This window comes from Bubalus bubalis, chromosome 10 (genome assembly GCF_019923935.1).
Source record: "Bubalus bubalis isolate 160015118507 breed Murrah chromosome 10, NDDB_SH_1, whole genome shotgun sequence".
Lineage (NCBI taxonomy): Eukaryota > Metazoa > Chordata > Mammalia > Artiodactyla > Bovidae > Bubalus > Bubalus bubalis.
Genome location: NC_059166.1, coordinates 8,203,753 through 8,217,944, shown reverse-complemented (window position 1 = coordinate 8,217,944; position 14,192 = coordinate 8,203,753). Strand labels below are relative to the sequence as shown.

At 47.8% G+C, this 14,192-nt stretch overlaps 1 pseudogene; it reads right to left on the bottom strand.

The window, feature by feature from the left end:
* Positions 1 to 669: 669 nt before the first annotated feature.
* Positions 670 to 13,358, bottom strand: LOC112587617 (annotated as a pseudogene).
* Positions 13,359 to 14,192: the final 834 nt, after the last annotated feature.

Below are 14,192 nucleotides of genomic sequence, written 5' to 3'. Positions count from 1 at the left end.
GTGGGACAGAGCTTAAACACAAACAGAGACGTCCTGACTCACAGGTCTGGGGTCAGCTGACACAGTTCCAGGAGGAGCAGCTGGAAACACACCTGAAGTCCCCCAGAAGCTGGTCCATTGTGAAAGGCTCTGATGGGTGAGGGTCCCTGGGGGACAGCACAGAACGCCATTCACCCATGAAAACTACAACTCGAGAGTCCAGTGCAGAAATAAGACCTAGCATGGCATGCTAATTTTGCCCTGATTTGTTGCAAAGGCCTGACTGACCTTGCCTGTGTGTGCTCAGTTGCTTCAGTCATGTCTGACTCTTCGTGACCCTACGGACTGTAGCCCGTGAGGCTTCTCTGTCCATGAAATTCTCCAGGCAAGAATCCTGGAGTGGGTTGCTATGCCCTCCTCCAGGGGATCTTCCTGACCCAGGGATGGAACCCAGGTCTCCTGCATCTCCTGCATTGCAGGTGGATTCTTTACTGCTGAGCCACTGGGGAAGCCCCTGACTGATCTTAAAAATACATAAATAGACATATTGGCCATCAGATGCATTATACTCCTAAACAAACCAGATATTTTTCAGTCAATTTTCTGATCCAACCAGGCTGTTTGTCCTTCAGTCTTACATACACAAAGTTTTTCTAAAGGCAATTTGAAATCAAACAGCATTTTCTGTGATGTTTTTCCCCAACTTTTTATTTTTAAAATTTTCAAACTTGGAATAAGATGACAGAATGCCGCAATGACTATCCCTACCCCCTCACCTACATGCACCAGCTGTTACACTTTGTCACGTTGGCTTGGTGGAGCAGTAGTTCACCTTGGAGTCACACAGGATGACCCTTGAGAAGGGTGAGAAGAGCCTCACGCAGGCCAAGATGCTCTGGTTTCATGCCAACAGGTGATTTCTCAGTCGTCAGGTGTCTTGAGACTCTCTAGGCCTCTTTTGGCTAAGGCTTGACTGCTCTTTCTAGATTAAGAAGCAAGAGAGATTAATTGAGGAAAAGTGTGCATTGCACTTACGCAAATGCACTTAAGGGAATGTCAATAAATTCAGTAAACACAAGGACTTCCCTGGTGGTCCAATGGTTAAGAATCTGCCTTCCAATGCAGGAAACATAGGTTCAATCCTTGGGCAGGGAACTAAGATCCCACTTGCCAAGGGGCAACCAAGCCCACGTGCCACAACTAGAGAAGGCCGGCATACGCACCGCAGTGAAGACCCAGCACAGCCAAAAAGAAAACATTCAATAAACAGAAAAAGAAAGTGAAGTCGCTCAGTTGTGTTCGACTCTTGGTGACCCCATGGACGGTAGCCTACCAGGCTCTACCAGGCTCCTCCATACTTGGGATTCTCCAGGCAAGAATACTGGAGTGGGTTGTCATTTCCTTCTCCAGGGGCTCTTCCCGACCCAGGGATCAAATCCTGGTCTCCCGCATTGCAGAAAGATGCTTTATCCTCTGAGCCACTAGGGAAGCCCAATAAATAGAAAGTGTATTTTTATTTACTGAAAATCAAATTTCAAGCAAAACATGTCTTCAGTTCAGTTCAGTTCAGTCGCTCAGTCATGTCCGACTCTGCGATCCCATGAATCGCAGCACGCCAGGCCTCCCTGTCCATCACCAACTCCCGGAGTTCACTCAGACTCACGTCCATCGAGTCAGTGATGCCATCCAGCCATCTCATCCTCTGTCGTCCCCTTCTCCTGCTGCCCCCAATCCCTCCCAGCATCAGAGTCTTTTCCAATGAGTCAACTCTTCGCATGAGGTGGCCAAACTACTGGAGTTTCAGCTTTAGCATGATTCCTTTCAAAGAAATCCCAGGGCTGATCTCCTTCAGAATGGACTGGTTGGATCTCCTTGCAGTCCAAGGGACTCTCAAGAGTCTTCTCCAACACCACAGTTCAAAAGCATCAATTCTTCGGTGCTCAGCCTTCTTCACAGTCCAACTCTCATTTGCATATATCAGATATCCACTCACCAAATGTATATGAAGCTCCTAGCCTTGCCCAGCACTTTTCTGGACTTGGGACGTGGCAGCACAGGCAAGCTCAGACCTCACAATCTTCACCGCGGAGGGATGGGGACCAGTGACGATGTAGAACAGAAACGCCACACTGGGATGCGTGATCTGGAGGAAATGAAATGGGGTGATACTCAGGGCGAGGTTAGTGACTCCAGCTCATCCCTCAGAGCCATGGGCCCAGGGAATGGAAAAGAGCCAGTAAAACATGGTCCAGATACAAACAGGAGGACTGGAGTTGGGGGAGGAGGAGGAGGGAGGTGAGCCCAGAAACCATCAGGCCCTGATGCATAAGGTCTCACCGGCCTGGAAAAGAGCTTGAATTAGATTCTAAATTCAGAGGAAAATCAGTAGGTTTTTATGCAGAGAAAGGGCACAATATGAAAGAAGTTGAAAAGATCCCTCTGACCGTTGTGCAAAAACAGCGGTTATAGGGTCTGTGTCTGTATTAGCTGCTACAGAATGCTGTAACAAAGCACCACGAACTCGGGGGAGGTGGGGAGGGTTAAAACAACAGAAATCTATTGTCTCACAGTTCTGGAGGTCAGAAGTGCAAAATCAAGGTGTTTAGAGGTCTTGTTCCCTCCAAAGTCTCAAGGGGAGGAGGCTTCCTTGCCTCTTCCAGCTCCTGGTGGCCCCAGGGGGTCCAGAGACAGACTGGGACCTAGGCCCCTTTGCTGCTGTGCTGCAAAGCTTGCACCTGGACACACCTCTCCTTGAAATACAGAATACAAAGAAACTATAAGGGACTAAAAATAACTGTGTGCATGCCCAGTTGGGGCAAATTCTGGACCAAAAAATACCAAAAAAAAAAAAAATCCAGCTGCCATTTCTGAGGAGCTGGGAGCAAAAACCTGGGTGTTGGGAGCAAAAGCAGGGTACACATGCCCCCCTGCACTCAGCACCACAAAGGGGTGGGCAGACCACCTAGGCCACCCCTCCAGCCCGACCCTAAACACACCCCTACCCTCACCCTATATAAGGGACGATATAAAGGAACAAGTTTGCCCTCCCCATGCCCTCCCCATGGGAGGGAGTAAGTAAACGTGTTACTTGTTTTTGCTCCCTCTTGTAGCCAGCGCAGGAGCCCCAATAAAGCCTTGCCTGAATTTTTTTCCTTTTTTTTTTTTTTTTACATCAAGGCAATTTATTAACAGAAAACAATAACTTGAGGAGTCCAGTTCACAGATAGCAACCATAGTGACCCCCCTTCCCGCAGGTGCTGTCAGAGGGGTTGGGTGTGACATCCCCAATCCGCCCAATCTCCGTCCTTGAGTGGGCGAGGGCTCTGAGCGGTGACTGGGCCCCTGGTCCAGGAGTCTTGGTCCTATTTCCTCCTGAAGCCCGGAGTTTGATGTGGAGGGCAGTGATGCCCAGCTCCTTGTATCGCTGGGCTACATCCTGGGCAGCCAACATGGCAGCATATGGCAAGGACTCATCTCGGTCAGCCCTTCAATTCCACCAGTTATACGACAGATGGTTTCCTTGCCAGAAAGATCAGTGACATGGACAAAAGTGTCACTGAAGCATGCAAAGGTGTAGCACACACCAAATACATTTTCTCCTTCAGCCACCTGAGGGCCAAGGCTGATGACCTTCTCTTCCTTCTTTTCTTTCCCCTTGCGAGGTGTTATTTCTGCATGTCTTCTCCACACTCCACCACCAGAAAGAGAGCTTGCTTGATTTTCTTGTCTGGCCTCTTGTTGTTGTTGTTTAGTCACTAAGTCATGTCCTGTTGGGGGCCGGCGTGAGGCACTCCGCCCATGGCAAAGGTCATGAGGAAGGAGGCTTGACATACGCAAAGGCGGGATCGAGCCTCAGGAGTCCCCTGGAAATCCTCAAGCATCTACCCCCATAACCAGAGCCTGCCTACTTTACTACTTTGTGCTCTCACCTACACCTCTGACTTTACGGGGGGCTGTCCCCCACCACCTCTTTTGGAGAAGGAGTTAACTTAGAGCTCCAGTTAATAATAATTCCTGGGCGTGATAGGAGTGTTTTAACCTACCAACTGTGAGAGGCACGAGATGCTTTAAACCTTCTAAAAACAGGTTCCTTAGAGAAGTTAGAAAATTATTAGTATAAGTATAATGGGCTGATTAGAAATTGTATTGGTGAAGGGTTTTTTCATTTGTTGAGCCAATGTTTGTTGCTAAGTCTCCATATCCCCTACCCTTACACACATTAATGAATATATAAAAGAAATAAGTATTAACCTTTGATATAAATCACGTTAGACCTTAGGCTAAGTAAATTCTTTCCTTAACTAAAACCCACTACACCCTCACCCTATAGGAATGTAACTTTATTTGGGTGGCGTCTGTTTTAAGAATAATCACCCCTGGAGAAATAAGTGTCCTGGTTGACTGACCGCTGTCACAAGGAGAGGGTCGTAAATTGTCAGCAGGCCCCCTGGCCAGAAGATGATGTAACACCCCTAAGACCTCTGTATACATTTGTATGAAGCACCTGACTTTGATAAAAGTCAGGACTGCTGACCCTGCGTGACTTTTGCATAACATCTCAGTGTATAAAAGTAGACCATGGAAAATAAAGAATTGGGATCAGTTCCTCGAAAGACTGGTCTCCCCATGTCTCTCTCTCTCTCACTCTGGTTGAGTCTCCATCTGGAGCGCGGAACCCACCATGCTTACTAATTATGCCTGGGCTTCTAAGATCCGACCGGGGAGGCCTCAGTGTCTCCTCTCCTTCGGGAGAACGGAAGGACGCCTGCGGCCTACGTAAGTGGTGCAAGCTTCTTGTCTTGAAGTTTTATTGGTCCCCCGCGTAAACCAAGCTACTCAGCCTCTTTTCTCCACTGAATTTTCCTACTGAGCTATCCTTATTCTATTCCTTAATTAACGTTTAATTAAGCAGTTGTTTCCTGACCCTCGCCTATGCCGTCTCTCCTTCGAATACCCTGGATCAGCTGGGGCTGGACCCCGGCAATGTCCGATTCTTTGAGACCCCATGGATGGTAGCCCACCAGACTCCTCTGTCCATAAGGATTTCCCAGGCAAGAATACTGGAGTGGGTTGCCATTTCCTTCTCCAGGGGATCTTTCTGGACCAGGATTGAACCTAGGTCTCCTGCACAGGCAGATGGGTTCTTTACCACTGAGCCACCACCTCTGGTCAATTTCTACTGACTGGAGAAGGCCAAGAACTCAGTCGCTATCTGGCCTGGGTTCATGGCAGCATCATCACAGTCTCCGCCTCCATCCTCATGTGGCCATCTTCCCTGTGTGTGTGTGTTTCCATGTCTCTTCTGCTCACAAGGATGCCAGCCAGATAGGATTAGGGCTAACGCTAATGATGTCGTTTTCACTTGATTGTAACTGCAAAGATCCTATTTCAACATAAGGGCACATTTCAAATTTCCAGGGATTGGGACTTCAGTTATCTTTTAGGGGGGCACAGTGGGCAGAGGCACGGGAAGAAGTGAGGGGCTCTGCAGGGCTCCTGCAGTGTCCAGATAGGAGAAAGGCAGCCGCAGTGCTTGGACAAGGAATGGGGGATATGAGGGAAGGTTTTGTAAATCTACCCACAAGACTCAGGGAGAGTGAGAGCAAGAGAGCCATCAAGAGAGCCTTCTAGAATTTCAGATGACAGACGTAGGAAGATGGTGCAGCCATTTACGAGATGGGAAAGTTAAGAGAAGGATCAAGTTTGGAGAACAAATCTGTAGCTGTATCTGGAGCATGTTCAACTTGAGATGCCCTTGAGATGCGCCTATGGAGGAAACTCTTGAGTCTGCATGTCTGGGTCTTAGGAGAGAAGTCAGGACTAGACGTGTGAATTTGGAAATTAGCAGCATGGGGATCTTCATTTTAATTTCTTCTTTTTCATATTTATTTATTTACTTTTGGCTGCACTGGTTCTTCGTTGCTGGGCACAGGTTTCTCCAGTTGCAGCTAGTGGGGGCTACTCTTCATTGCGACTCTCGGGGTTTCTCATTCCACTGGCTTCTCTTGCTGTGGAGCACAAGCTCTAGGGGCAGTAACTGCGGTTTGCAGGCTCGAGAGTGCCAGCTTACTAGTGGTGGCACAAGAGCTTAGTTGCCCCTCAGTATGTGGGATCGTCCCGGAGCAGGGATGGAACCTGCGTTCCCTGCACTGGCAGGCAGATTCTTAACTGCTGAACCATCAGGGAAGTCCTTAATTTGAATTTCATCATGAGTAGGACAGTTGAGACTTTGAATGAGAAAATGATTTAAAAAAAAATGATATAGACTAGTTTAATCATCAATATGTTGCCAGAGAGTAATTACTTGATGTGAAGAAAAGTGAGCATTAGTCGCACGGTCATGCCTCTTTGTGACCCCATTGACTGTAGCCCACCAGGCTCCTCTGTCCATGGAATTCTCTAGGCAAGAATACTGCAGTGAGTAGCCATTCTCTTCTCCAAGAGATCTTCCCAACCCAAGGATCAAACCCAGGTCTCCTGCATTGCAGGCGGATTCTTTACCCAACGAGCCACAAGGGAAGCCCAATTACTTTTGAAGCGTCATAGCTAAACAGAGAACGTTGTCGAGTCACTGGCCAATGGTTTAGTTTACTCGGATATTAGGAAGTGAGGGGACTGTGCATTGCTGGCTTTGTTACTCTGCGACTTGTGAGCCCTGGAATTTGGCTGTTAATCAAGGATAAGTGAATCCTGTGTAATATGACAAAAACATTTCCATATTTTGAACAACTGTTCTTAAATCCAAAATAATCCCATAATAAAGAGCCTGGGCTCCATTTGTTGATGTTTGACTGCTGACAGCTTCTAAGCCTCATCCTTCTGGCCAACCCCTCCACCACATGGAGCAAGAAAGCCTGAGTGCTCCCTCTTTCGGCCCAGAGGGACAGTCCAACCATGGAAGCTTTTCCCATGCCTGGACCCTCACTCAGCCCTGCCCCAAGAAGCCCCAGGCCAGTCTCTCTTTCTTGCTCTCTCAAGACATGTCTGGACCAGCTTGAGAAGCCTATTCTGCTCTTCCCAAATGCCTGATTATGTGGGCAATAACCTTTTCACACACCCTCCTGCTGTGAGTGTGGCATCAGCAGTCTTAGCATGCAAACCCAGGGCCAGGTGGGATTCCATCTCACTTGTTCAAAGTGGTTAAAACAAAACCTGGGAATCAGCCATAAAGTAGTGTTTAGGGAAGAAAAGGACCATTTACCACTCCAACAGAAAAGACAGGAAGAAGCTGGGAAGGCTGATGAAACAGTGTCCAATAAAACAGCTGGATCCACAGGAGAGGAGCCTGCAAGCCTGAGGACACTCGGTGAGGCCCCAGCACCCCTTGCAGAGGGAGCATAGAGCCTCACCAGCAAAGAGTAAGAGCAGGCTGATAGTTGAGCCATGTTCCAATACAAATCAGAATCTCAATTTGAAAGAGAAAAGTGAAAGTCGCTCAGTCGTGTCCAACTTTTTGCGACTCTATAATACAGTCCATGGAATTCTCCAGGCTGGAATACTGGAGTGGGTAGCCTTTCCCTTCTCCAGGGGATCTTCCTAATCCAGGGATTGAACTCAGATCTTCCACATTGCAGGCAGATTCTTTACCAGCTGAGCCACAAGGGAAGCCCAAGAATACTGGAGTGGGTAGCCTATCCCTTCTCCAGCAGATCTTCCTGACCCAAGAATCGAACTGGGGTCTCCTGCATTACAGACGGATTCTTTACCAACTGAACGATCAGGGAAGCCCCTTGAAATAGAAAGGTTAGTAAATTACAGAAATTTGCTTCTTGTGTTTGGGAGCTAGAGGACAGGTAGGGAGGCCCAGGAGCAGGAGATGAAGACAGCATGTGAGGTACAAAAATCACATCCTCCAACTTGTAGAACAAGACAAGTGACTGTGTTACCTGGAAAGCATACGCCTCTGTGGTTTCAATCATGTTTTCTCTAAACCAGTGGTCCCCAGCCTTTTTGGCACCAGGGATCGGTTTCATGGAAGACAGTTTTTCCATGGACAGGGATGGGAGGATACTTTAGGGTTTGCCTGCTGCTCACTTCCTGCCAGGCGGCCCATTTGCTAATGGGCCACAGACTGGTCTATGACCCTGGGGTTGGGGACCCATGTTCTAAACCACTCACAGTTTTCAGGTTAAGCCTTCTCAGAGTCAGTAATCTCTAAACATGTGTTGTATCTTGTTTCTACACCCTGGTTTTTGTACTCGTTTGTAGGAAATATGCACCAGATTATAGAAAGGCTCGGTCAGGATGGGGCTGCGGTGGGGCGGGGGCGGGGCGTGGTTTCTGGTGCAAAGGTCTCCACGGAGAACATGAGAAAACACACCCTTTGTGTTGGTGCAAAAAAGGGGGGCAGGGAAAGACAATCAGGGAACTTTGAGTGATGCTGCAGAAAGGATGCGAGAGCCAAGTTCCAGCCCCACTTCTGTAACTGACCTTAGGAAACTCATTTAACATCTCACTTCCTCAATTTCTCCTCCATAAAAGAGCAAGGTTCAAGTGGATGGTCTCTAAGGTCTGAAATCACTACAGTTCCATAATTCATGGTCTCTAAGCCAAAGACGTCAGGCTTAAAAAGTTACAAAGGACAGAGATGTGGCCAGATACAATCCCCTTCCAGCATGACTTGTTTGTAGCCTGTGAATCCATCTGAATGAGGTTCCAGGTCTCAGATCCTACCAGATCCCCCCATAAATCCTGGGGGACCACAACCCTGTTATTTCCAGGGCTGGAGTTGATGGGCACCAGCCTCTCCCGCCTCTGCCACACACCCCTTTGGAAACCACTCCAGTCACGAGGCGAACGGGAAATAACTCAGGTCTTCCAGCTCCCGCAGATGCTGTACACGGTTTCTCCATGGGAGCTGCCAAGATGCTAAGCTTCTGTCCACAGTTTTAAGTGGCTGCTCTCGAAGAGACCAAGCAAGACGAGGGATGCGGCGAGGCCAGCCCCAAAGCACAGAACGATGGAAGCCAAAGCCTCCTTAAGCCCACAGAACCTGGACCAGGAAAAGGCTGGTTTCCTCTCTGTTTTGAAGGCACGAGAGACGCTCCTGAGAACCAAGCAGTCAAGCTAACCCTGCTTGGAAGGATCTATATTCTAATGCTTTCTACATTATGCTGTTGGCCAGCCAGCCACCTGGCACATCTGTTTCCCGCTACGAAACTGTTCATGGAAAACACTCTGGCACACGCATCCTGTCCTCAGACCATCTCCTCTCTCCAGGACCCCAGGAAAACCAAGACAAAACCAGGACCCCAGGGAAACCAAGACAAAGGTGGCCCTGGTGAAGATGAACTGAGCCAGGTTCTACTGACTCACATTAAGACTCTGCAGAAGTCACCACTAATTTACATCTAAGTTGCATCCAGTTATACAAGAAATAAAGTCAGGCTTTGCTTCCTGGTGTTACAGCTTTTTCCATGCATGCCTGCTAACTTGCTTCGGTTGTGTCCGACTCTGTGCGACCCCGTGGACTGCAGCCTGCCAGGCTCCTCTGTCCATAGGACTCTCTAGGCAAGAATACTGAAATGGGTTGCCATGCCCTCCTCCAGGGGATCTTCCCGACTCAGGGATCAAAACTGCCTCTTACGTCTACCAGCATTGGCAGGAGGGTTCTTTACCACTAGCGCCACCTGGGAAGCCACCTTGTGCCGAACCATGAGCCATGATCTTCTTTCTCCGGATGGATATATTGTTATGGAATTACTCCTCCCTCTTCCCTGCAAATGGAGAGAACTTCCCCCCACCCAATGTCTAAGCCCTTTGACCCTTTCTTTTGTCTACGAAGGGCTTCATCCACATGGAGAGGGTGACAGGCCTGAGAAGCTGAGGGACATCATGCCTGGCCTAAAGGAAGAGGACTTTCACTTCTAATTACAAAACAGACCCACAGGATTCATGCTTCTGAGAGGGTAACAGGCAGGAAGGCCAGGGGTCTCCAAACAGAGGAAATAGGCTGCAAGTGTTAGACGTTTTTTATCTCTGCCTTAAGCAGCAGGAGGAAACAGACTACAAGTGCCAGATTTTTTTCTCTTCTCCATACAAAAGTAAAAGGAGGTTTCTCATGGAAATGTTTTTCTTAAGCTATGTTAATGAAACTGTATTTGCTTTGGAATTTACCTTTCTTCAAAATGGTTCCACCTAAGACTAACTTTTTTTCTTTTCTCAAACCTTGGGCTGATAATAGCTCAACAAACCAGTATTCACATTGATTGTTTTACGGCTGGGGGTTGACACACATCATGCCATCCTATCTCAAAAATGCACATTATGGAAGAAGGGCCTGCTGAAACTCATCAGCCTTGAGGTGTCTCTCTTATCTGATTCACAGCTTTCTAACAGACATAAAACAGCTTGCTAAAGACTAGCAGGGGCACCCTCTGTCCCCCTTCTGATGTTTATGTCAGACGCTTTCTCTGTACCTTTTTATACTTTAGTAAAATTCTGCTGTACAAAAGCTCTTGAGTGATCGAGACGGGTCCCTGGTCCCGAAGCTAAATCTTCTTCTTCGGAGATCACAAATCCGACACCGTTCACCGTAAGCTATCATTTTCTCATAATTATTCCTGAATTGACATAATTTGATGAGCCAGTCAAATATGGGTGGTGCATTCAGTCTCTGGGGGACTAGAATTAAGAGTGAGAGGTGTCCCTCTGGTTTAAAAGGAGCCCATGGTTGGCAGGCCACCTCTGCTGAGAAGTTCCTGTTCCAGAAAGACTGGGTTCCCCACACTCAAGTAGGGAGGACGCACACAAACTCACACGTCACTCAGAAGAACAAGTCCATGATTCGTACATAAATGACAACATCAAGACACTGGACTTCCTGGTCTGGCTGGTAAGACTTTGTCACTCCTAATGCAGAAACCCGGTCCCTGGCCAGGGAACTAGATCCCATATGCCTCAACTAAGAATCTGCATGTTTAACTAAGGCCTGGCATGGCCTAAATAAGCAAATAAATAAAATATTTTAAATAATAATAATAACCGTTACTCCTCCTAGTCCTGGGCATTGCCAGGCACTATGCTGGTCCTTCATCTCTCTGCTCCAGATCCTTCACCTTGGTCCCTTCTTTGCTGCCCTTCCTTCCCCAGCCCTGAGACCCCATCCAAAAAGTCCCTCTGACAGATGTCAGTGCATTTCCATTCAAAAGGATGGATAGTGTGACTGAATAGCCCACATATTTGGACTACAAGTTTTCCAGAAAAATACTGGTCATAGGAAAAATGTATTCTTAAAATTACAAGAATAAAAAACAAAAATGGTGAACAATACCATTTAGACATGTGAGTCAGTGATAATGTTAGTTTCTGCAGTCTTCAGATCAAAATGTAGTTTAAATAAATTGTAATAACTGTTAGTGTCCCCATTTTGGACTTCCCTGGTGATGCAGTGGATAAGAATCCACCTGCCAATTCAGGAGACATGGGAGTCTCAGGTTCGATCGCTGGGTCAGGGAGACCCTCTGGTGAAGGAAATGGCAACCCACTCAGTATTCTTGGAAATCCCATGGACAGAGGAGCCTGGTGGGCTACAGACCACAGAGTTGCAAAGAGCTGGACACAGCTGAGTGCACACAGGACCCCGCTTCCCAGGTGGGGACACTGGAACAATAGTGAATGCAAACTATTTGTATGGCTCCAAAGATTTGTCAACTGTGAGTGTAAAACCATGTTCAAGTCGTCCGGGGGGTAAAACCTAGAGGCCACACCTGGAAACAGTGCCCTGCAGACAGAGGCCAAGTCACTTATCACACATAACTGTCTAACCCGCACTCCTCAGAAGATGCAGGTTCAGCATCATCAAGGGGAATTTTTATTATATGAACCAGAGCCAGAATTCCATTAGGGAGGGAGATAAGTCTCACAAGTTGCTCTGAGTAGAAGGTGAAGATCTAGTGGAATATCTGCGTGGAGAAACCTGGGCCACCAAGATAGGCGCAGTGGGGGGGCCGTGGGGGAACCAGCGATCAGACAAGGAGACAAGAGAAGGCGGGAGGGAAGGAGAGGAAGCAAGGACATGAGTAGGAGAGGCAGAACCAGAGGCAGTGAGATGGTAACCAGTGGGATGGCCGTGGAGCACGGCCGTGAGAAACGTCCCTGGCCGGAGGCTGAAAGTGCTCAAGGGAAAAAATGTCTGACGTCAAACACCGGATGATATCGCTTGTGATATGTGCAATTGCAACTATAAAACAGATGGCACTTGCCTGGTGGTCCAGTGCTTAGGACTTGGCGCTTTCACTGCTGAAGCCCTGGGGGAACTAAAGGCTCGCAAACCTCGAGGCGCTGCTGCTGCTGCTAAGTCACCTCAGTTGTGTCCAACTCTGTGCGACCCCATAGATGGCAGCCCACCAGGCTCCCCCGTCCCTGGGATTCTCCAGGCAAGCACACTGGAGTGGGTTGCCATTTCCTTCTCCAATGCATGAAAGTGAAAGTGAAGTTGCTCAGTCGTGTCCGACTCTTTGCGACCCCGTGGACTGTAGCCCAACAGGCTCCTCCGTCCATGGGATTCTCCAGGCAAGAATACTGGAGTGGGTTGCCATTTCCTTCTCCAATATAAATAAATAAATAAGCAAATAAACAAATAAAATATGAACACATCTATGAAACAAACTTACAGACACAGAGAACAGACTATGGTTGCCAAGCAGGCGAGGGTCGTAGGGGAGGGATGGATTGAGAGTTTGGGGTTGGCAGGTGCAAACGGCTATACATAGAATGGAAAAACAGCAAGGTCCTACTGTAGAGCACATGAGACCAGATTCAATATCCTGTAATAAACCATAATGGAAAAGAATGTGAAAAAGAATATATATATGTATGACTGAATCACTTTGCTATACATCAGAACCAAACACAGCATGGTAAATCAACTAGACTTCAATAAAATTTTTTTTTAATGTCTGACATGACTTTTAGGTTCTGCACTGTGGTACTAGGGTTAAAACGACGTAAGTGTTTTGAATGCTTCAAATGTTATTCATTTTCTTCCTTCGATCAGATCTCATCTCGTATTTCAACCCTGACCGCCCCTGATGCTGCACACCTGATCCTGTCAAACAAGGTACCTTGATCCTTTCTGGCGTAAAACAGTCTGTTTCACATTATAACCACCCCTTTCCAAGTCCTTCTCCCCACCCCCACCCCGCCCGTTTCTCCTCAGCTTCTCCGCAGATTTCATGACCGTGTGTGTGTGTGTGTGTGTGTGTGTGTGCCTGTGTGTGTTCAGTTGATGGCAGTGTCTGTTCCGGTTCTCACGGCTGCTGTACTGACATCTCTCCGACCTCCGGCTTCACTGCCAGATTCCCAGCGTTTTTAATGTTCTCATGTGTATCATGAAATCCAGCACCTGACAGAATGCGCTCATTGGCTGGCAGGGGCATTGCCCGCCCCCTCATCAAGTTCTCTTCTCTTGAAGGTGGCTAACAAGCCTCCTTGGAAGCCTGACATTGCCTTCAGAATCATTAAAGACCACGCATGAAATATCAGCCTCTGGCAAAGCAAACTCCAAATAGTTCCTGATTGCAAAGTATGGTGTAACAGCGCTGCTGGCAAGGGATAAAACTAATCTCATGCAAGTAACTAACTGGTCTCAGTGTAACTGTGACCTTGGGCAGCTGAGCCCTGAAGAACACGAGGTGCCTTCTAGCTGGAGCACTTCAGAACTTAGAGGCCGTCCCTGCCATTAAATCAGACAGATCTTGTCCTGATGGATTAACCTCCCCCATGTTCCACACTCAAATGTAATCTTAGCTAGAAACCTGAGCCTGGACACCCATGGTCCTACAAGCCCAGAGTGATAACCTATTGCCAAAAACCTGCTGGGTTTTTCCAGAAACAGCCCAACTGCAGATTTAGGGGTGTCTTACCTTCCCCTCATTGCCTCCTAGCCTCTGCCCCATTCCACTCCATCAGATCCTTCCAAAAAGGAGGAAATGAGAGCTCTTACAGTCCACCAGAGCAAGCCTTCTGATGCCTTTTGCATCTCAGGTCTGCAGAAGACACTCGTGGCTAAGAAAGATGCTGAAAACTGCTGTCCTGGACCAACCTCACCCTCATCAGAACCAGTTAAGAAAAAGGGAAGAAAGGGCACTAATTTTAATGTGTCAAGCAGTGCTGGGCAGTAGCATAGCATAACTTGTTCATCTGTTATCTCTGTTACAATCAAGAACATGCAGGCTCAGAGAGGCTATTGACCATGTACATGATCATAGCAG